The sequence below is a fragment of the Leuresthes tenuis genome, unplaced genomic scaffold (genome assembly GCF_036924035.1).
Source record: "Leuresthes tenuis unplaced genomic scaffold, fLeuTen1.0.hap1 SCAF_1, whole genome shotgun sequence".
Lineage (NCBI taxonomy): Eukaryota > Metazoa > Chordata > Actinopteri > Atheriniformes > Atherinopsidae > Leuresthes > Leuresthes tenuis.
Window position 1 is genome coordinate 1 of NW_027325355.1, and position 20,912 is coordinate 20,912.

The 20,912-nt window shown below is 44.7% G+C and overlaps 1 non-coding gene and 36 pseudogenes across 1 annotated transcript; all 37 read left to right on the forward strand.

Moving 5' to 3' along the window:
* Positions 1-5,498: 5,498 nt before the first annotated feature.
* LOC140299593 (5S ribosomal RNA) lies at positions 5,499-5,617 on the forward strand (annotated as a pseudogene).
* Positions 5,618-5,889: 272 nt separating this feature from the next.
* Positions 5,890-6,008, forward strand: LOC140288688 (5S ribosomal RNA; annotated as a pseudogene).
* Positions 6,009-6,277: 269 nt separating this feature from the next.
* On the forward strand, positions 6,278-6,386 carry LOC140295816 (5S ribosomal RNA; annotated as a pseudogene).
* Positions 6,387-6,655: 269 nt separating this feature from the next.
* LOC140299263 (5S ribosomal RNA) lies at positions 6,656-6,774 on the forward strand (annotated as a pseudogene).
* A 272-nt stretch (positions 6,775-7,046) lies between these two features.
* LOC140293031 (5S ribosomal RNA) lies at positions 7,047-7,165 on the forward strand (annotated as a pseudogene).
* Positions 7,166-7,434: 269 nt separating this feature from the next.
* Positions 7,435-7,553, forward strand: LOC140295934 (5S ribosomal RNA; annotated as a pseudogene).
* A 269-nt stretch (positions 7,554-7,822) lies between these two features.
* LOC140308752 (5S ribosomal RNA) lies at positions 7,823-7,941 on the forward strand (annotated as a pseudogene).
* A 269-nt stretch (positions 7,942-8,210) lies between these two features.
* On the forward strand, positions 8,211-8,329 carry LOC140293898 (5S ribosomal RNA; annotated as a pseudogene).
* A 269-nt stretch (positions 8,330-8,598) lies between these two features.
* LOC140310270 (5S ribosomal RNA) lies at positions 8,599-8,717 on the forward strand (annotated as a pseudogene).
* A 269-nt stretch (positions 8,718-8,986) lies between these two features.
* Positions 8,987-9,105, forward strand: LOC140300112 (5S ribosomal RNA). The gene has a single exon (XR_011914799.1). It is a non-coding gene; the product is annotated as a 5S ribosomal RNA (ribosomal RNA).
* A 272-nt stretch (positions 9,106-9,377) lies between these two features.
* Positions 9,378-9,496, forward strand: LOC140293032 (5S ribosomal RNA; annotated as a pseudogene).
* Positions 9,497-9,759: 263 nt separating this feature from the next.
* LOC140294258 (5S ribosomal RNA) lies at positions 9,760-9,878 on the forward strand (annotated as a pseudogene).
* A 263-nt stretch (positions 9,879-10,141) lies between these two features.
* LOC140293899 (5S ribosomal RNA) lies at positions 10,142-10,260 on the forward strand (annotated as a pseudogene).
* Positions 10,261-10,529: 269 nt separating this feature from the next.
* Positions 10,530-10,648, forward strand: LOC140292888 (5S ribosomal RNA; annotated as a pseudogene).
* A 269-nt stretch (positions 10,649-10,917) lies between these two features.
* On the forward strand, positions 10,918-11,036 carry LOC140299679 (5S ribosomal RNA; annotated as a pseudogene).
* Positions 11,037-11,305: 269 nt separating this feature from the next.
* Positions 11,306-11,424, forward strand: LOC140292713 (5S ribosomal RNA; annotated as a pseudogene).
* Positions 11,425-11,690: 266 nt separating this feature from the next.
* On the forward strand, positions 11,691-11,809 carry LOC140289052 (5S ribosomal RNA; annotated as a pseudogene).
* A 268-nt stretch (positions 11,810-12,077) lies between these two features.
* Positions 12,078-12,196, forward strand: LOC140294143 (5S ribosomal RNA; annotated as a pseudogene).
* Positions 12,197-12,462: 266 nt separating this feature from the next.
* On the forward strand, positions 12,463-12,581 carry LOC140294292 (5S ribosomal RNA; annotated as a pseudogene).
* A 269-nt stretch (positions 12,582-12,850) lies between these two features.
* LOC140294508 (5S ribosomal RNA) lies at positions 12,851-12,969 on the forward strand (annotated as a pseudogene).
* Positions 12,970-13,241: 272 nt separating this feature from the next.
* Positions 13,242-13,360, forward strand: LOC140299353 (5S ribosomal RNA; annotated as a pseudogene).
* Positions 13,361-13,629: 269 nt separating this feature from the next.
* LOC140290320 (5S ribosomal RNA) lies at positions 13,630-13,748 on the forward strand (annotated as a pseudogene).
* A 269-nt stretch (positions 13,749-14,017) lies between these two features.
* LOC140284315 (5S ribosomal RNA) lies at positions 14,018-14,136 on the forward strand (annotated as a pseudogene).
* A 657-nt stretch (positions 14,137-14,793) lies between these two features.
* Positions 14,794-14,911, forward strand: LOC140293343 (5S ribosomal RNA; annotated as a pseudogene).
* Positions 14,912-15,180: 269 nt separating this feature from the next.
* LOC140286851 (5S ribosomal RNA) lies at positions 15,181-15,298 on the forward strand (annotated as a pseudogene).
* Positions 15,299-15,567: 269 nt separating this feature from the next.
* On the forward strand, positions 15,568-15,691 carry LOC140270515 (5S ribosomal RNA; annotated as a pseudogene).
* Positions 15,692-15,960: 269 nt separating this feature from the next.
* LOC140293488 (5S ribosomal RNA) lies at positions 15,961-16,079 on the forward strand (annotated as a pseudogene).
* Positions 16,080-16,726: 647 nt separating this feature from the next.
* Positions 16,727-16,845, forward strand: LOC140288859 (5S ribosomal RNA; annotated as a pseudogene).
* Positions 16,846-17,114: 269 nt separating this feature from the next.
* LOC140318056 (5S ribosomal RNA) lies at positions 17,115-17,233 on the forward strand (annotated as a pseudogene).
* Positions 17,234-17,502: 269 nt separating this feature from the next.
* On the forward strand, positions 17,503-17,621 carry LOC140294870 (5S ribosomal RNA; annotated as a pseudogene).
* A 269-nt stretch (positions 17,622-17,890) lies between these two features.
* LOC140295450 (5S ribosomal RNA) lies at positions 17,891-18,009 on the forward strand (annotated as a pseudogene).
* Positions 18,010-18,278: 269 nt separating this feature from the next.
* On the forward strand, positions 18,279-18,397 carry LOC140300735 (5S ribosomal RNA; annotated as a pseudogene).
* Positions 18,398-18,669: 272 nt separating this feature from the next.
* Positions 18,670-18,788, forward strand: LOC140294325 (5S ribosomal RNA; annotated as a pseudogene).
* A 269-nt stretch (positions 18,789-19,057) lies between these two features.
* LOC140291016 (5S ribosomal RNA) lies at positions 19,058-19,176 on the forward strand (annotated as a pseudogene).
* Positions 19,177-19,445: 269 nt separating this feature from the next.
* On the forward strand, positions 19,446-19,564 carry LOC140305142 (5S ribosomal RNA; annotated as a pseudogene).
* A 269-nt stretch (positions 19,565-19,833) lies between these two features.
* LOC140293490 (5S ribosomal RNA) lies at positions 19,834-19,952 on the forward strand (annotated as a pseudogene).
* A 647-nt stretch (positions 19,953-20,599) lies between these two features.
* Positions 20,600-20,718, forward strand: LOC140288860 (5S ribosomal RNA; annotated as a pseudogene).
* Positions 20,719-20,912: the final 194 nt, after the last annotated feature.

Below are 20,912 nucleotides of genomic sequence, written 5' to 3' on the forward strand. Positions count from 1 at the left end.
CGGCACTTATTAAAAATTTAAACTACTTGAACTGTCTCCTCATCTATGTGCTAACAACCAGAACCCACTGATGTGGACTCAGAAATAAAGTTTCCAATGTTTTCCAAACACAAATGAATACATTTCAGAAATGTACTGAGGCCAGATAGAAAAAGTGCACGTGCAGCCGCTTTAAACTGTCAAACAGGCAATGTAACGGCAGTTATATTTATGTTTCGCCACTAGATGCAGCTATGATTTTATGGCCATAGAGAATGTCCGTATAACACGTTTGTTTTAAGTGTTTTGATGTATATATTTAATATTTAGCAATGTTTAAAGGATATAGTTAATAACATTTGGTGTTAGGTAAAAGTTAAAAGTTAAAACTTGATAAGTTTAGTTTAAGGTGACGGTGATGTCACTTCCGGTTTAAAAAAGCGGTCCGGTAAACTGGTATCATTGATATGGATCCAATAAAGAAAGCAATCAACGAAGACCATAAGCGGTTTTAAGTTTACCGGTTTGTCCACTTGCAGGCCAAAGTGGTATGTAAGTTTGTGTTTGTAAATAATATATTTTCTTTTAGTTGAGGCATGTGTAATGTAATATTTGTACATCATTTGTGTTTTATCAGTTCTACGGTGTACTTGTGGTGAAAGCCGACGATGAAGACCACAGTAAAAATCAGTGAAAAGAACACAAGTCTCGTATCTGTGAACAAGCCAGCATATGTTTTTTTCCAAAGACCACGTCCAGCATTTGATTGAAATTGACCTCTCTGCCCCCTGTATTTCCACACTGCTGGTGTATCAGTGAGAACACTGAAACGCAGAATGCGACAGTGGGGCCTCTCAAAAAGGGAAGGCTACAGTAAAATGACAGATGATGAACTTGACAGCTTGGTCTCTGCCATCAAGCAAGACTCCCAGAATTTGGGTTGGTGCTTTTTACAGAAAGTTTTTATTTGAATTATATCATGCACTTGTCCATAGCATTATAAAAAGATTTGTGCCATAAAAGTAACATTTGAAATTGCCGGCCATATAGGCTCCACAACTAAGTCTAGCTGAGGGCCGGCTACTTTAATGACTGCTATTTTTATAGCCTAAAGGCTATCAATATTATTTTTTAAATTTTCTGTGCCTTAGTGGAGAGTCCTGGACATTATCATAGCAACGGTCATCATAGCATGTATACCTGAGAAAAAGTTAAATGCCTAAATTGTTTGTTTACATGATTATCAATCAATATATCTTAAATAAAAGTGGTTTTCACTTCTTTTCCTACAGGTCACAGAATGGTAAAAGGTCGTCTTAGGGCTTTAGGCCACAGAGTTCAGTGGACAGAGTGTGGGATTCGATGCACCGGGTTGATAGGGTAGGAATACTACAGAGAATGACAAGCCTCGGATGTGTTGTGAGAAGGACCTACAATGTCGCAGCTCCTCTGTCACTCGTACATATAGATACCAACCACAAGTTGATCAGGTAAGCTGACAGCAAAGGACATCACATGGACATTATATATTTATATATTGATTTAAAAAATGGTCTATGGCATACATTCTGCAGAGTTCTGGAATCTGGTGTAATGGACCACGATGTAGCTGCGTTAAACAATTGATACATTTTTATTGAACAGATATGGTGTGGTAATGTTTGGAATAGATGTCTCTTCAAGAAAGGTCAGTGTCCCCATGGAGATTATAGTGTGTGATATAATATTCAACTTAATTTATTTAAAGCTATACTTTTCTTTTGTAAGCTTAAAATGCTCCTAATAAGCTTATGGCGCACTAAAATGGAAAAGCAAGCCACCAGGTGTTGAAATTACACGCGAACTACAACGCAGGCCGTTGTAGATCACAAGTTGTTTATATTCGGACACGGCAAGCACAAGAATAGCCTTGATGGACGTGGTAACTGGACCGCTGATAACTTGACAACATTCTCCGCTCCGACATCCGGGGGAGATGGAACGCACCATCACTTTCTCACCTCACACGTCAGGGAGGAAGGGAGCGTCACAGGTCAGGCAGGGGGAAGAGGGTGAGACTTTGGAGGGAGGGGGAGTTTTTCATGTTTAAATTTTTAATAAGTGCCGTGCTACATGCCAGAAAGGTAAGTATAGCTTTAAGTCTAACATTACACATGGAACAATATTTCATTCATTTATTATTCTTATATTATTGTAGTTAATGTTTAATGTGTTTCTGTGGTTTTTATGTTTTCCAAATGCTCACAAAGATCATGTACCGACATGCTACCAATAACAACAAGTCATCAACAGCCCAAGATTTCTTCCTTCAGGCTGTAGAGACGCATGGTTTTCCATCCAGGTAACATGCTATGTTTTGTTTTGAGGTTGCTGTTTTTATGTTTACATTGTTATATTTTTACAAGATTTTAAATTTTTTTATGTAAAGTTGCCTTTACAAAATTGTTGACCCACTGACATAATCACAATATTATATGTATGTCTTTACAGTGATCTGCTGTTCAAGGATGTTTCAGTCTTATAATATAAGCATTTTTATGTATTAATAAATTCCTTTACAACTAGTGTCTCCTTCAGGATTAGCAGATGATGAAACCTGTTGTGGATTTACAACAAAAATATAGAACAAATTTCTACAACACATTCCTGTACAACTTAGACCTGTACATTGGATCTCTTTTTATCATAGTAGTATTGGAGACTAGTATGTACATATATATATGTATATATATATATAACTATTTATCATGTCTATCTATTCTTTGCTGCTCAGGTCCCTGATCGTAGTCAGGCCATCCTCCTATGATTAGATAGAGAGGACAGCTGATTTTCCTTTGCCTGCCTTTTGTGTTGAAGGACTGAGTCACACAGTTTTGTCAACCACATATTTTATTTTTTGGACTTTTTTGAAAGAGTATCCATACCAAGGAGTAAAATTGTACAATCCTCTTTTTCCTAAATCAGTACCAACTTGTGCGCACCGCATGGAGTTGGCGCTCAGATCCCGGCCGGCAGAAATTGCCGCTCCTTGATTGGATGATTGGTTGGCCCATGGTTGGGCACCGGGTTAATTATGTAGGCTTTTGAGTAGTTCTCCTTGTCGCTGATTGTTACCATGGGATTGTTTTTCCTGTTTCCTTCTCCTTTGGCTTCTGTGTCCAAATTCCAAACGGAGAGCATGGAAAAATATATGCATTGCAAATTAATATGGAAGAAGAAATCAAATAGATTCAATTAGTGACACCCGGAGGTGAGAAGGCAAATAGCACAGACCCTCTCAGCTGAATGTTTCACTTTTTCAACATTAAACAATTTAAGCCCTCTCTTTGGAATTGGTCAATCACACACTCTGGTGTGACTTGACAACTGACTAACCTCATCCACTCATTTTCTTTCCAGAACACAAACATGACAGCACACCTGTAGGTTCCACCGAGATTTGAACTCGGATCACTGGATTCAAAGTCCAGAGTGCTAACCTTTCGGCCAAAAAAGGGGCAAAAGGGACTGCCCGAAAGGGGGGAAAAGGAAAAAAAGAGGAAGGAGGGGGGGGGGGAGAGAAAAAGAAAAGGAGAAAAAACGTACACTTTATCCACTTTTCTCTATTCTCTTATCTTCTCAACATTGTTTACACACACCTCTGCACTTATTGCAAGGTTTATCATCTGTTTAATTTTCATGTTTCTTGTGGGATTCGAACCTGTATTGTGGCAACACCCCAACATACCACAGTGCTTTGGACTTTACTAAAGCCTACTGTAGGGGGGAGCACACAACATGTGTATAACTGTAAATGTAAATAAGCCTCCCATCATTTTTCCCCTCTTTTTTTGGTACACTCAATTATTTGAGAGACTAGCTATCTATCTGTATCACTATTTGTGCAACACAAGTGAATGAAACAAATTCCAAATTGAGCAAAGAAAGTATTTTTAAAAAATCTTTGGTTGAGACAAAGAGTGTTGGGTTTTGTTGATAAATGTAAAATAATTCTCCAAGTAATTCTGGCTTCACTTTTGACAATTGCATTAAATGGATGTCACTCACACTCACTGTCGTCCTGTTTTGCAAAGGGAAATTAAATAAAAATGTGAAGGCTGTTCTTGGTTCAAGTAAAATTATCAAACTTTATTAACATTGTAACAATAATCACACAGTAACAGACGAGCAATCATCTGCGAACAGACAGACAGACAGACAGACACTTAACGTAAACTTAACGCCGCAGTTAAAACGTCGCATGAAATGGAAGCTGTCCAAGCGCACTGCAGACCTCCATGGGTGGAAGAGTTTGACCACTGAAGACACACCTGTGAAAAACAAAGTCAGCCGCTGCCCAATTGCCAGTACCACTCCTCCCACAAGTGGAGTGGTAACAGTGTGTGTGTGTGTGGCACACAGTTTTTCAAACGTATATTTGATAAAGAATTTTATCATTTTTACCCACCTGACTGGCTGCAGCAGTCCCGGTCAACATAGATGACCTCAGGTTCAGCTTGGCCCGCATTCTTGTATCGAGTGACGATGCCATGGCACAACTCTTCCAACCCTGCACCTTCACCCGTTGTCAGAACAGAGTTCAGAACCTGGCCAAACTCGTTGCCGATGTTTATCATCCATGCAGCACTGTCCCCAATAGCGCCAGCCAGCTTCTTGGTGATCTGTAAAAGAAACACTACTTTCAAACTGTTTGTTGTAATTATACACGTGTGCATGTGTCAAACCGACATTCAAGCACTTGCACCTGTAATCATATTCCTGCACATTTTTCATTTTCCCTCTTTTTTCCCCTCCTCTTTTTTTTTTTGGGGGGGGGGGCAATAAATATAGCTTTCCCAGTGATAACTACTAATACAACCGATTCTCCGCAACAACCAAAAGATTCATCGCACACAAGGCCTTGAAATTGATTTTGGTCAAGAAAGAGGTTTCAGAATATGAAGATCAAATTCAGAGTCTGACAGTGACTTTTAGAAGAGGATGACATTAATCATCAGCTATCTCCTAAACGGGAATGAACCAGAGCTAGACAGCAGCAGGCCCCAGGACCAAGTAGTCAGCAGCCGAGCTGAGATTGAGATCTTACTTATGTTTTGTAAATGTTCAAAGTTCTAAAAAAGTTCAAATGAATAATACATGATAGTTATACCAAAAAACCTTGCTTCATTTGCACTTTTCTTGAATGTTTTCCATCCTTTTTATTTTTACTACTACTAGTACTTGGATGGTAGACTGTCTGGGAATACCAGGTGCTTTAAGCTTTTTCTCTTCTCTCTACCACCTTTTGTTGCAACGTCTGATCACCCTGTGACACATGAGGAAGGTGGTCATCTTCAGCTGCTGCTTTGTTGGCAGACACGAAGTGATCTGAGAGTCTCAGTTTCAGCTGCAGAGAATGATCACATCAGAGAAGATGATATGCCCGTTACACATCAGCCTTTCTCTGCAATTATCTAGTTGCATAGAGGAACCGTATGATTCCAGTACCTATATGATGCACATTTGTCAGTGACATTGTTGCTTACGGCCACACCACGTTGAACATGCCCGACCTCGTCTGATCTCGGAAGCCAAGCACGGTTGGGCCTGGTTAGTACTTGGATGGAAGACCTCTTGGGAATACCAGGTGCTGTAAGCTTTTTCTCTTCTTTCGACCACCTGCATGTCTTTTGTTGCAACGTCTGATCACCCTGTGACACATGAGGAAGTTGGTCATCTTCAGCAGCTGCTGCTGCTTTGTTGGCAGACACGAAGTGATCTGAGAGTCTCAGTTTCAGCTGCAGAGAATGATCACATGAGGGAAGAAGATTTGCCCACTACAAGTCAGCCTTTCTCGGCAATTATCTGGTTACATAGAGGAACCGTATGATTCCATTACCTATATAATGCACATTTGTCAAAGACATTGTCGCTTACGGCCACACCACCCTGAATATGCCCGACCTCGTCTGATCTCGGAAGCCAAGCAGTGTTGGGCCTGGTTAGTACTTTGTTGGTATACAGCTTGGGAATACCAGGTGCTGTAAGCTTTTTCTCTCCTCTCAACCACCTGCATGTCTTTTGTTGCAACGTCTGATCACCCTGTGACACATGAGGAAGTTGGTCATCTTCAGCTGCTGCTGCTTTGTTGGCAGACACGAAGTGATCTGAGAGTCTCATTTTCAGCTAGAGAGAATTATCACGTCAGGGAACAAGATGTGCCCACTACATATCAGCCTTTCTCGGCAATTATCTGGTTACATAGAGGAACCATATGATTCCATTGCCTATATAATGCACATTTGTCACAGAGACTGTTGCTTACGGCCAAACCACCCTGAATATGTCTGATCTCGGAAGCCAAGGAGGGTTGGGCCTGGTTAGTACTTGGATGGGAGACTGCTTGGGAATACCAGGTGCTGTAAGCTTCTTCTCTTCTCTCTACCACCTCCATGTCTTTTGTTGCAACGTCTGATCATCCTGTGACACATGAGGAAGTTGGTCATCTTCAGCTGCTGCTGCTTTGTTGGCAGACATGAAGTGATCTGAGAGTCTCAGTTTCAGTTGCAGAGAATGATCACATCAGAGAAGATGATTTACCCGCTACACATCAGCCTTTCTCGGCAATTATCTGGTTGCATAGAGGAACCGTATGATTCCAGGACCTATATAATGCACATTTGTCAGAGACATTGCTGCTTACGGCCACACCACCCGGAACATGCCCGACCTCGTCTGATCTCGGAAGCCAAGCAGGGTTGGGCCTGGTTAGTACTTGGATGGGAGACCACTTGGTAATACCAGGTGCTGTAAGCTTCTTCTCTACTCTCTACCACCTTCATGTCTTTTGTGGCAACGTCTGATCCTCCTGTGACACATGAGGAAGTTGGTCATCTTCAGCTGCTGCTGCTTCTTTGTTGGCAGACACGAAGTGATCTGAGAGTCTCAATTTCAGCTGCAGAGAATAATCACATCAGGGAAGAACATGTGCCCACTACAAGTCAGCCTTTCTAGGCAATTATCTGGTTACATAGAGGAAGTGTATGATTCCATTGCCTATATAATGCACATTTGTCACGGAGATTGTTACTTACGGCCAAACCACCCTGAATATGTCTGACCTTGTCTGATCTCGGAAGCCAAGGAGGGCTGGGCCTGGTTAGTACTTTGATGGGACACCGCTTGGGAATACCAGGTGCTGTAAGCTTTTTCTCTTCTCTCTACCACCTGCATGTCTTTGGTTGCAATGTCTGATCGCCCTGTGACACATGAGGAAGTTGGTCATCTTCAGCTGCTGCTGCTTTGTTAGCAGACACGAAGTGATCTGAGAGTCTCAGTTTCAGCTGCAGAGAATAATCACATCAAGGAAGAAGATGTGCCCACAACAAGTTAGCCTTTCCCTGCAATTATCTGGTTACATAGAGGAACTGTATTATTCCAGTACCTATATAATGCACATTTTTCACAGACATTGTTACTTACGGCCACACCACCGTAAATATGCCCGACCTCGACTAATCTCGGAACCCAAGCAGGGTTGGGCCTGGTTAGTACTTGAATGGGAGACCCCTTGGGAATGCCAGGTGCTGTAAGCTTTTTCTCTTCTCTCTACCACCTGCATGTATTTTGTTGCAAGGTCTGATCGCCCTGTGACACATGAGGAAGTTGGTCATCTTCAGCTGCTGCTGCTTTGTTGGCAGACACGAAGTGATCTGAGAGTCTCATTTTCAGCTGGAGAGAATAATCACGTCAGGGAAGAAGATGTGCCCACTATTTATCAGCCTTTCTCTGCAATTATCTGGTTATATAGAGGAACCGTATGATTCCAGTACCTATACAATTTACATTTGTCACAGACATTGTTGCTTACGGCCACACCACCCTGAATATGCCTAACCTCGTCTGATCTCGGAAGCCAAGCAGGGTTGTGCCTGGTTAGTACTTGGATGGGAGACCGCTTGGGAATACCAGGTGCTGTAAGCTTTTTCTCTTCTCTCTACCACCTCCATGTCTTTTGTTGCAACGTCTGATCACCCTGTGACACGCGAAGAAGTTGGTCATCTTCAGCTGCTGCTGCTTTGTTGGCAGACACAAAGTGATCTCAGAGTTTCAGTTTCAGCTGCAGAGAATAATCACATCAGGGAAGAAGATGTGCCCACTACAAGTCAGCCTTTCTCGGCAATTATCTGGTTACATAGAGGAAGTGTATGATTCCAGTACCTATATAATACACATTTGTAACAGATATCGTTGCTTACCGCCACACCACCCTGAATAAGCTCAACCTCGTCTGATCTCGGAAGCCAAGCAGGGTTGGGCCTGGTTAGTTCTTGAATGGGAGACCGCTTGCGAATACCAGGTGCTGTAAGCTTTTTCTCTTCTCTCTACCACCTGCATGTCTTTTGTTGCAACGTCTGATCACCCTGTGACACATGAGGAAGGTGGTCATCTTCAGCTGCTGCTGCTTTGTTGGCTGACACGAAGTGATCTGAGAGTCTCAGTTTCAGCTCGAGAGAATAATCACGTCAGGGAAGAAGATGTGCCCACTACTTATCAGCTTTTCTCGGCAATAATCTGGTTACATAGAGGAACTGTATGATTCCAGTACCTATATAATGCACATTTGTCACAGACATTGTTGCTTACGGCCTCACCACCCTGAATATGCCCGACCTCGTCTGATCTCGGAAGCCAAGCAGGGTTGTGCCTGGTTAGTACTTGGATGAGAGACCGCTTGGGAATACCAGGTGCTGTAAGCTTTTTCTCTTCTCTCAACCACCTGCATGTCTTTTGTTGCAACGTCTGACCACCCTGTGACACATGAGGAAGTTGGTCATCTTCAGCTGCTGCTGCTTTGTTGGCAGACATGAAGTGATCTGAGAGTCTCAGTTTCAGTTGCAGAGAATGATCACATCAGAGAAGATGATTTACCCGCTACACATCAAACTTTCTCGGCAATTATCTGGTTGCATAGAGGAACCGTATGATTCCAGTACCTATATAATGCACATTTGTCAGAGACATTGCTGCTTACGGCCACACCACCCGGAAAATGCCCGACCTCATCTGATCTCGGAAGCCAAGCAGGGTTGGGCCTGGTTAGTACTTGGATGGGAGACCACTTGGGAATACCAGGTGCTGTAAGCTTCTTCTCTACTCTCTACCACCTTCATGTCTTTTGTGGATACGTCTGATCCTCCTGTGACACATGAGGAAGTTGGTCATCTTCAGCTGCTGCTGCTTCTTTGTTGGCAGACACGAAGTGATCTGAGAGTCTCAGTTTCAGCTGCAGAGAATAATCACATCAGGGAAGAAGATGTGCCCACTACAAGTCAGCCTTTCTCGGCAATTATCTGGTTACATAGAGGAAGTGTATGATTCCATTGCCTATATAATGCACATTTGTCACGGAGATTGTTACTTACGGCCAAACCACCCTGAATATGTCTGACCTTGTCTGATCTCGGAAGCCAAGGAGGGCTGGGCCTGGTTAGTACTTTGATGGGACACCGCTTGGGAATACCAGGTGCTGTAAGCTTTTTCTCTTCTCTCTACCACCTCCATGTCTTTTGTTGCAACGTCTGATCACCCTGTGACACGTGAAGAAGTTGGTCATCTTCAGCTGCTGCTGCTTTGTTGGCAGATACAAAGTGATCTCAGAGTTTCAGCTGCAGAGAATAATCACATCAGGGAAGAAGATGTGCCCACTACAAGTCAGCCTTTCTTGGCAATTATCTGGTTACATAGAGGAAGTGTATGATTCCATTGCCTATATAATGCACATTTGTCACGGAGATTGTTACTTACGGCCAAACCACCCTGAATATGTCTGACCTTGTCTGATCTCGGAAGCCAAGGAGGGCTGGGCCTGGTTAGTACTTTAATGGGACACCACTTGGGAATACCAGGTGCTGTAAGCTTTTTCTCTTCTCTCTACCACCTACATGTCTTTTGTTGCAATGTCTGATCGCCCTGTGACACGTGAGGAAGTTGGTCATCTTCAGCTGCTGCTGCTTTGTTGGCAGACACAAAGTGATCTCAGAGTTTCAGCTGCAGAGAATAATCACATCAGGGAAGAAGATGTGCCCACTACAAGTCAGCCTTTCTCGGCAATTATCTGGTTACATAGAGGAAGTGTATGATTCCAGTACCTATATAATACACATTTGTAACAGATATCGTTGCTTACCGCCACACCACCCTGAATAAGCTCAACCTCGTCTGATCTCGGAAGCCAAGCAGGGTTGGGCCTGGTTAGTTCTTGAATGGGAGACCGCTTGCGAATACCAGGTGCTGTAAGCTTTTTCTCTTCTCTCTACCACCTACATGTCTTTTGTTGCAACGTCTGACCACCCTGTGACACATGAGGAAGTTGGTCATCTTCAGCTGCTGCTGCTTTGTTGGCAGACACGAAGTGATCTGAGAGTCTCAGTTTCAGCTGGAGAGAATAATCACATCAGGGAAGAAGATGTGCCCACTACAAGTTAGCCTTTCTCGACAATTATCTGGTTACATAGAGGAACTGTATTATTCCAGTACCTATATAATGCACATTTGTCACAGACATTGTTGCTTACGGCCACACCACCCTGAACATGCCCGACCTCGTCTCATCTTGGAAGCCAAGCAGGGTTGGGCCTTGTTAGTACTTGAATGGGAGACTGCTTGGGAATACCAGGTGCTGTAAGCTTTTTCTCTTCTCTCTACCACCTGCATGTCTTTTGTTGCAACGTCTGACCACCCTGTGACACATGAGGAAGTTGGTCATCTTCAGCTGCTGCTGCTTTGTTGGCAGACACGAAGTGATCTGAGAGTCTCAGTTTCAGCTGAAGAGAATGATCACATCAGAGAAGATGATATGCCCGCTACACATCAGCCTTTCTTGGCAATTATCTGGTTATATAGAGGAACCGTATGATTCCAGTACCTATATTATAAACATTTTTCAGAGAGATTGTTACTTACGGCCATACCACCCTGAATAAGCCCGACCTCATCTGATCTCGGAAGCCAAGCAGGGTTTGGCCTGGTTAGTACTTGAATGGGAGACCGCTTGGGAATACCAGGTGCTGTAGGCTTTTTCTCTTCTCTTTACCACCTGCATGTCTTTTGTTGCAATGTCTGATCGCCCTGTGACACATGAGGAAGTTGGTCATCTTCAGCTGCTGCTGCTTTGTTGGCAGACACAAAGTGATCTGAGAGTCTCAGTTTCAGTACCAGAGAATAATCACATCAGGGAAGAAGATGAACCCACTACAAGTCAGCCTTTTTCGGCAATTATCTGGTTGCATAGAGGAACCGTATGATTCCAGTACCTATATAATGCACATTTGTCACAGACATTGTTACTTACGGCCACACCACCCTGAATATGCCCGACCTCGTCTAATCTCGGAACCCAAGCAGGGTTGGGCCTGGTTAGTACTTGAATGTTAGACCGCTTGGGAATACCAGGTGCTGTAAGCTTTTTCTCTTCTCTCTACCACCTGCATGTCTTTTTCTGCAATGTCTGATCGCCCTGTGACACATGAGGAAGTTGGTCATCTTCAGCTGCTGCTTTGTTGGCAGACATGAAGTGATCTGAGAGTCTCAGTTTCAGCTGAAGAGAATGATCACGTCAGGGAAGAAGATGTGCTCACTACAAGTCAGCCTTTCTTGGCAATTATCTGGTTATATAGAGGAACCGTATGATTCCTGTACCTATACAATTTATATTTGTCACAGACATGGTTGTTTACGGCCACACCACCCTGAATATGCCCGACCTCGTCTGATCTTGGAAGCCAATTAGGGTTGGGCCTGTTTAGTACTTGGATGGGAGACCCCTTGGGATTATCAGGTGCTGTAAGCTTTTTCTCTTCTCTCAACCACCTGCATGTCTTTTGTTGCAACGTATGATCACCCTGTGACACATGAGGAAGTTGGTCATCTTCATTTTCTGCTGCTTTTTTGCAGACACGAAGTGATCTGAGAGTCTCATTTTCAGCTGGAGAAAATTATCACGTCAGGGAACAAGATGTGCCCACTACATATCAGCCTTTCTTGGCAATTATCTGGTTGCATAGAGGAACCGTATGATTCCAGTACCTATATAATGCACATTTGTCACAGATAATGTTACTTACGGCCACACCACCCTGAATATGCCCGACCTCGTCTGATCTAAGAACCCAAGCAGGGTTGGACCTGGTTAGTACTTGAATGGGAGACCGCTTGCGAATACCAGGTGCTGTAAGCTTTTTCTCTTCTCTCTACCACCTACATGTCTTTTGTTGCAACGTCTGATCACCCTGTGACACATGAAGAAGTTGGTCATCTTCAGCTGCTGCTGCTTTGTTGGCAGACACGAAGTGATATGAGAGTCTCAGTTTCAGCTGGAGAGAATAATCACGTCAGGGAAGATGTTTCCACTACTTATCAGCCTTTCTCGGCAATTATCTTGTTACATAGAGGAACCATATGATTCCATTGCCTATATAATGCACATTTGTCACAGAGATTGTTGCTTACGGCCCAACCACCCTGAATATGTCTGACCTCGTCTGCTCTCAGAAGCCAAGGAGGGTTGGCCCTGGTTAGTACTTGGATGAGAGACCGCTTGGGAATACCAGGTGCTGTAAGCTTTTTCTCTTCTCTCTACCACCTGCATGTCTTTTGTTGCAACGTCTGATCACCCTGTGACACATGAGGAAGTTGGTCATCTTCAGCAGCTGCTGCTTTGTTGGCAGACACGAAGTGATCTGAGAGTCTCAGTTTCAGCTGTAGAGAATAATCACATCGGGGAAGAAGATGTGCCCACTACAAGTTAGCCTTTCTTGGCAATTATCTGGTTGCATAGAGGAACCGTATGATTCCAGTACCTATATAATGCACATTTGTCACAGACATTGTTACTTACGGCCACACCACCCTGAATATGCCCAACCTCGTGTGATCTCGGAAGCCAAACAGGGTTGAGCCTGCTTAGTACTTGGATGGGAGACTGCTTGGGAATACCAGGTGCTGTAAGCTTCTTCTCTTCTCTCTACCACCTGCATGTCTTTTGTTGCAACGTCTGATCACCCTGTGACACATGAGGAAGTTGGTCATCTTCAGCAGCTGCTGCTTCTTTGTTGGCAGACACGAAGTGATCTGAGAGTCTCAGTTTCAGCTGCAGAGAATAATCACATCAGGGAAGAAGATGTGCCCACTACAAGTCAGCCTTTCTCTGCAATTCTCTGGTTACATAGAAGAAGTGTATGATTCCAGTACCTATATAATGCACATTTGTCACAGTTATTGTTGCTTACGGCCGCACCACCCTGAATATGCCCGACCTCGTCTGATCTTGGAAGAAAAGCAGGGTTGGGCCTGGTTAGTACTTGAATGGGAGACCACTTCGGAATACCAGGTGCTGTAAGCTTTTTCTCTTCTCTCTACCACCTGCATAACTTTTGTTGCAACGTCTGATCACCCTGTGACACATGAGGAAGGTGGTCATCTTCAGCTTCTGCTGCTTTGTTGGCAGACACGAAGTGATCTGAGAGTCTCAGTTTCAGTTGCAGAGAATGATCACATCAGAGAAGATGATTTGCCCGCTACACATCAGCCTTTCTCGGCAATTATCTGGTTGCATAGAGGAACCGTATGATTCAAGTACCTATATAATGCACATTTGTCAGAGATATTGTTGCTTACGGCCACACCACCCTGAATAAGCCCGACCTCGTCTGATCTCGGACGCCAAGCAGGGTTGTACCTGGTTAGTACTTGGATGGGAGACAGCTTGGGAATACCAGGTGCTGTAAGCTTTTTCTCTTCTCTCTACCACCTGCATGTCTTTTGTTGCAACGTCTGATCACCCTGTGACACGTGAAGAAGTTGGTCATCTTCAGCTGCTGCTGCTTTGTTGGAAGACACGAAGTGAACTGAGAATCTCAGTTTCAGCTGAAGAGAATAATCTCGTCAGGGAAGAAGATGTGCCCACTACACATCAGCCTTTCTCATCAATTATCTGGTTACATAGAGGAACCGTATGATTCCTGTACTTATATAATGCACATTTGTCACAGACATTGTTACTTACGGCCACACCACCCTGAATTTGCCTGACCTCGTCTGATCTCGGAAGCCAAGCATTGTTGGGCCTGGTTAGTACTTGGGTGGGAGACCGCTTGGGAATACCAGGTGCTGTAAGCGTTTTCTCTTCTCTCTACCACCTGCATGTGTTTTGTTGCAACGTCTGATCACCCTGTGACACATGAGGAAGTTGGTCATCTTCAGCTGCTGCTGCTTTGTTGGCAGACACGAAGTGATCTGAGAGTCTCAGTTTCAGCTGAAGAGAATGATCACATCAGAGAAGATGATATGCCCACTACACATCAGCCTTTCTCGGCAATTATCTGGTTTCATAGAGGAAGTGTATGATTCCAGTACCTATATAATTCACATTTGTAACAAACATTGTTGCTTATGGCCACACCACCCTGAATAAGCCCCACCTTGTCTTATCCTGGAAGCCAAGCAGGGTTGGGCCTGGTTCGTACTTCAATGGGAGACTGCTTGGGAATACCAGGTGCTGTAAGCTTTTTCTCTTCTCTCTACCACCTGCATGTCTTTTGTTGCAACATCTGATCACCCTGTGACACATGAGGAAGTTTGTCATCTTCAGCTTCTGCTGCTTTGTTGGCAGACACGAAGTGATCTGAGAGTCTCATTTTCAACTGAAGAGAATAATAACGTCAGGGAAGAAGATGTGCCCCCTACACATCAGCCTTTCTCGGCAATTATCTGGTTACATAGAGGAACTGTATGATTCCAGTACCTATATAATGCACATTTGTCACAGACATTGTTGCTTACGGCCACACCACCCTCAATATGCCTGACCTCGTCTGATCTCGGAAGCCAAGCACGGTTGGCCTGGTTAGTACTTGGGTGGGAGACTGCTTGGGAATACCAGGTGCTGTAAGCTTTATCTCTTCTCTGGACCACCTGAATGTCTTTTGTTGCAACGTCTGATCACCCTGTGACACATGAGGAAGTTGGTCATCTTCAGCTTCTGCTGCTTTGTTTGCAGACACGAAGTGATCTGAGAGTCTCAGTTTCAGCTGCAGAGAATAATCACGTCAGGGAAGAAGATGTGCCCACTACACATAAGCCTTTCTCGGCAATTATCTGGTTACATAGAGGAACCGTATGATTCCAGTACCTATATAATGCACATTTGTCACAGACATTGTCGCTTACGGCAACACCACCCTGAACATGCCTGACCTCGTCTGATCTCGGAAGCCAAGCACGGTTGGCCTGGTTAGTACTTGGGTGGGAGACCACTTGGGAATACCAGGTGCTGTAAGCTTTATCTCTTCTCTGGACCACCTGAATGTCTTTTGTTGCAACGTCTGATCACCCTGTGACACATGAGGAAGTTGGTCATCTTCAGCTTCTGCTGCTTTGTTGGCAGACACGAAGTGATCTGAGAGTCTCAGTTTCAGCTGCAGAGAATAATCACGTCAGGGAAGAAGATGTGCCCACTACACATAAGCCTTTCTCTGCAATTATCTGGTTACATAGAGGAACCGTATGATTCCAGTACCTATATAATGCACATTTGTCACAGAGATTGTCGCTTACGGCCACACCACCCTGAATATAATATGCCCGACCTCGTCCGATCTCGGAAGCCAAGCGGGGTTGTGCCTGGTTAGTACTTGGGTGGGAGACTGCTTGGGAATACCAGGTGCTGTAAGCTTTTTCTCTTCTCTCTACCACCTGCATGTCTTTTGTTGCAACGTCTGATCACCCTGTGACACATGAGGAAGTTGGTCATCTTCAGCTGCTGCTGCTTTGTTGGCAGACACAAAGTGATCTGAGAGTCTCAGTTTCAGCTGGAGAGAATAATCACATCAGGGAAGAAGATATGCCCACTACACATCAGCCTTTCTCGGCAATTATCTGGTTACATAGAGGAACTGTATGATTCCAGTACCAATATAATGCACATTTGTCACAGACTTTGTTGCTTACGGCCACACCACCCTCAACATATCCGACCTTGTCCGATCTCGGAAGCCAAGCACGGTTGGGCCTGGTTAGTACTTACATGGGAGACTGCTTTGGAATACCAGGTGCTGTAAGCTTTTTCTCTTCTCTCTACCACCTGCATGTCTTTTGTTGCAACGTCTGATCACCCTGTGACACATGAGGAAGTTGGTCATCTTCAGCTGCTGCTGCTTTGTTGGCAGACACAAAGTGATCTGAGAGTCTCAGTTTCAGCTGCAGAGAATAATCACATCAGGGAAGAAGATGTGCCCACTACAAGTCAGCCTTTCTCGGCAATTATCTGGTTACATAGAGGAAGTGTATGATTCCAGTACTTATATAAGGCACATTTGTCACATATATTGTTGCTTACAGCCACACCACCCTGAATAAGCACGATCTCGGAAGCCAAGCAGGTTTGGGCCTGGTTAGTACTTGGAAGGTAGACTGCCTGGGAATACCAGGTGCTTTAAGCTTTTTCTCTTCTCTCTACCACCTGCATGTCTTTTGTTGCAACGTCTGATCACCCTGTGACACATGAGGAAGTTGGTCATCTTCAGCTGCTGCTGCTTTGTTGGCAGACACGAAGTGATCTGAGAGTCTCAGTTTCAGCTGCAGAGAATAATCACGTCAGGGAAGAAGATGTGCCCACTACAAGTCAGCTTTTCTCTGCAATTATCTGGTTACATAGAGGAACCGTATGATTCCAGTACCTATATAATGCACATTTGTCACAGACATTGTTGCTTACGGCCACACCACCCTGAACATGCCCGACCTCGTCTTATCTCGGAAGCCAAGGAGGGTTGGGCCTGGTTAGTACTTAAATGGGAGACCGCTTGGGAATACCAGGAGCTGTAAGCTTTTTGTCTTCTCTCGACCACCTGCATGTCTTTTGTTGCAACGTCTGATCCCCCTGTGACACATGAGGAAGTTGGTCATCTTCAGCTGCTGCTGCTTTGTTGGCAGACACGAAGTGATCTGAGAGTCTCAGTTTCAGCTGCAGAGAATAATCACATCAGGGAAGAAGATGTGCCCATAACAAGTCAGCCTTTCTCTGCAATTATCTGGTTACATAGAGGAATTGTATGATTCCAGTACCTATATAATGCACATTTGTCACAGAAATTGTTCCTTACGGCCATACCACCCTGAATAAGCCCGACCTCGTCTGATCTCGGAAGCCAAGGAGGGTTGGGCCTGGTTAGTACTTTAATGGGAGACTGCTTGGGAATACCAGGTGCTGTAAGCATTTTCTCTTCTCTCTACAACCTGCATGTCTTTTGTTGCAACGTCTGATCACCCTGTGACACATGAGAAAGTTGGCCATCTTCAGCTGCTGCTGCTTTGTTGGAAGACACGAAGTGATCTGAGAGTCTCAGTTTCAGCTGAAGAGAATAATCACGTCAGGGAAGAAGATGTGCCCACTACACATCAGCCTTTCTCAGCAATTATCTGGTTACATAGAGGAACCGTATGATTCCTGTACTTATATAATGCACATTTGTCAGACACATTGTTTCTTACGGCCACACTACCCTGAACATGCCCGACCTTGTCTGATCTCGGAAGCCAAGCAGGGTTGAGCCTGCTTAGTACTTGGATGGGAGACAGCTTGGGAATACCAGGTGCTGTAAGCTTTTTCTCTTCTCTCTACCACCTGCATGTCTTTTGTTGCAACGTCTGATCACCCTGTGACACGTGAAGAAGTTGGTCATCTTCAGCTGCTGCTGCTTTGTTGGCAGACACGAAGTGATCTGAGAGTCTCAGTTTCAGCTGGAGAGAATAATCACATCAGGGAAGAAGATATGCCCACTACACATCAGCCTTTCTCGGCAATTATCTGGTTACATAGAGGAACTGTATGATTCCAGTACCAATATAATGCACATTTGTCACAGACTTTGTTGCTTACGGCCACACCACCCTCAACATATCCGACCTTGTCCGATCACGGAAGCCAAGCACGGTTGGGCCTGGTTAGTACTTAGATGGGAGACTGCTTTGGAATACCAGGTGCTGTAAGCTTTTTCTCTTCTCTCTACCACCTGCATGTCTTTTGTTGCAACGTCTGATCACCCTGTGACACATGAGGAAGTTGGTCATCTTCAGCTTCTGCTGCTTTGTTGGCAGACACAAAGTGATCTGAGAGTCTCATTTTCAGCTGGAGAGAATTATCACGTCAGGGAACAAGATGTGCCCACTACACATCAGCCTTTCTCGGCAATTATCTGGTTACATAGAGGAACCGTATGACTCCATTACCTATATAATGCACATTTGTCACAGAAATTGTCGCTTACGGCCACACCACCCTGAATATGCCCGACCTCGTCTGATCTCGGAAGCCAAGCAGGGTTGGGGCTGGTTAGTACTTGGATGGGAGACCGCTTGGGAATACAAGGTGCTGTAAGCTTCTTCTCTTCTCTCTACCACCTGCATGTCTTTTGTTGCAACGTCTGATCACCCTGTGACACATGAGGAAGTTGGTCATCTTCAGTTACTGCTGCTGCTTTGTTGGCAGACACAAAGTGATCTGAGAGTCTCAGTTTCAGTTGCAGAGAATGATCACATCAGAGAAGATGATTTGCGCGCTACACATCAGCCTTTCTCAGCAATTATCTGGTTGCATAGAGGAACCGTATGATTCCAGTACCTATATAATGCACATTTGTCAGAGACATTGTTGCTTACGGCCACACCACCCTGAATAAGCCCGACCTCGTCTGATCTCGGACGCCAAACAGGGTTGTACCTGGTTAGTACTTGGATGGGAGACAGCTTGGGAACACCAGGTGCTGTAAGTTTTTTCTCTTCTCTCTACCACCTGCATGTCTTTTGTTGCAACGTCTGATCACCCTGTGACACATGAGGAAGTTGGTCATCTTCAGCTGCTGCTGCTTTGTTGGCAGACACAAAGTGATCTGAGAGTCTCAGTTTCAGCTCGAGAGAATAATCACGTCAGGGAAGAAGATGTGCCCACTACTTATCAGCTTTTCTCGGCAATTATCTGGTTACATAGAGGAACCGTATGATTCCAGTACCTATATAATGCACATTTGTCAGAGACATTGTTGCTTACGGCCACACCACCCTGAACATGCCCGACCTCGTCTGATCTGGGACGCCAAACAGGGTTGTACCTGGTTAGTACTTGGATGGGAGACCTCTTGGGAACACCAGGTGCTGTAAGCTTTTTCTCTTCTCTCTACCACCTGCATGTCTTTTGTTGCAACGTCTGATCACCCTGTGACACATGAGGAAGTTGGTCATCTTCAGCTGCTGCTGCTTTGTTGGTAGACACGAAGTGATCTGAGAGTCTCAGTTTCAGCTGCAGAGAATAATCACATGAGGGAAGAAGATTTGCCCACTACAAGTCAGCCTTTCTCGGCAATTATCTGGTTACATAGAGGAACCGTATGATTCCAGTACCTATATAATGCACATTTGCCACAGACATTGTTGCTTACGGCCACACCACCCTGAACATGCCCGACCTCGTCTGATCTCGGTAGCCAAGGAGGGTTGGGCCTGGTTAGTACTTTAATGGGAGACTGCTTGGGAATACCAGGTGCTGTAAGCTTTTTCTCTTCTCTCTACCACCTGCATGTCTTTTGTTGCAACGTCTGATCACCCTGTGACACATGAGGAAGTTGGTCATCTTCAGCTGCTGCTGCTTTGTTGGCAGACACAAAGTGATCTGAGAGTCTCAGTTTCAGCTGGAGAGAATAATCACATCAGGGAAGAAGATATGCCCACTACACATCAGCCTTTCTCGGCAATTATCTGGTTACATAGAGGAACTGTATGATTCCAGTACCAATATAATGCACATTTGTCACAGACTTTGTTGCTTACGGCCACACCACCCTCAACATATCCGACCTTGTCCGATCTCGGAAGCCAAGCACGGTTGGGCCTGGTTAGTACTTACATGGGAGACTGCTTTGGAATACCAGGTGCTGTAAGCTTTTTCTCTTCTCTCTACCACCTGCATGTCTTTTGTTGCAACGTCTGATCACCCTGTGACACATGAGGAAGTTGGTCATCTTCAGCTGCTGCTGCTTTGTTGGCAGACACAAAGTGATCTGAGAGTCTCAGTTTCAGCTGCAGAGAATAATCACATCAGGGAAGAAGATGTGCCCACTACAAGTCAGCCTTTCTCGGCAATTATCTGGTTACATAGAGGAAGTGTATGATTCCAGTACTTATATAAGGCACATTTGTCACATATATTGTTGCTTACAGCCACACCACCCTGAATAAGCACGATCTCGGAAGCCAAGCAGGTTTGGGCCTGGTTAGTACTTGGAAGGTAGACTGCCTGGGAATACCAGGTGCTTTAAGCTTTTTCTCTTCTCTCTACCACCTGCATGTCTTTTGTTGCAACGTCTGATCACCCTGTGACACATGAGGAAGTTGGTCATCTTCAGCTGCTGCTGCTTTGTTGGCAGACACGAAGTGATCTGAGAGTCTCAGTTTCAGCTGCAGAGAATAATCACGTCAGGGAAGAAGATGTGCCCACTACAAGTCAGCTTTTCTCTGCAATTATCTGGTTACATAGAGGAACCGTATGATTCCAGTACCTATATAATGCACATTTGTCACAGACATTGTTGCTTACGGCCACACCACCCTGAACATGCCCGACCTCGTCTTATCTCGGAAGCCAAGGAGGGTTGGGCCTGGTTAGTACTTAAATGGGAGACCGCTTGGGAATACCAGGAGCTGTAAGCTTTTTGTCTTCTCTCGACCACCTGCATGTCTTTTGTTGCAACGTCTGATCCCCCTGTGACACATGAGGAAGTTGGTCATCTTCAGCTGCTGCTGCTTTGTTGGCAGACACGAAGTGATCTGAGAGTCTCAGTTTCAGCTGCAGAGAATAATCACATCAGGGAAGAAGATGTGCCCATAACAAGTCAGCCTTTCTC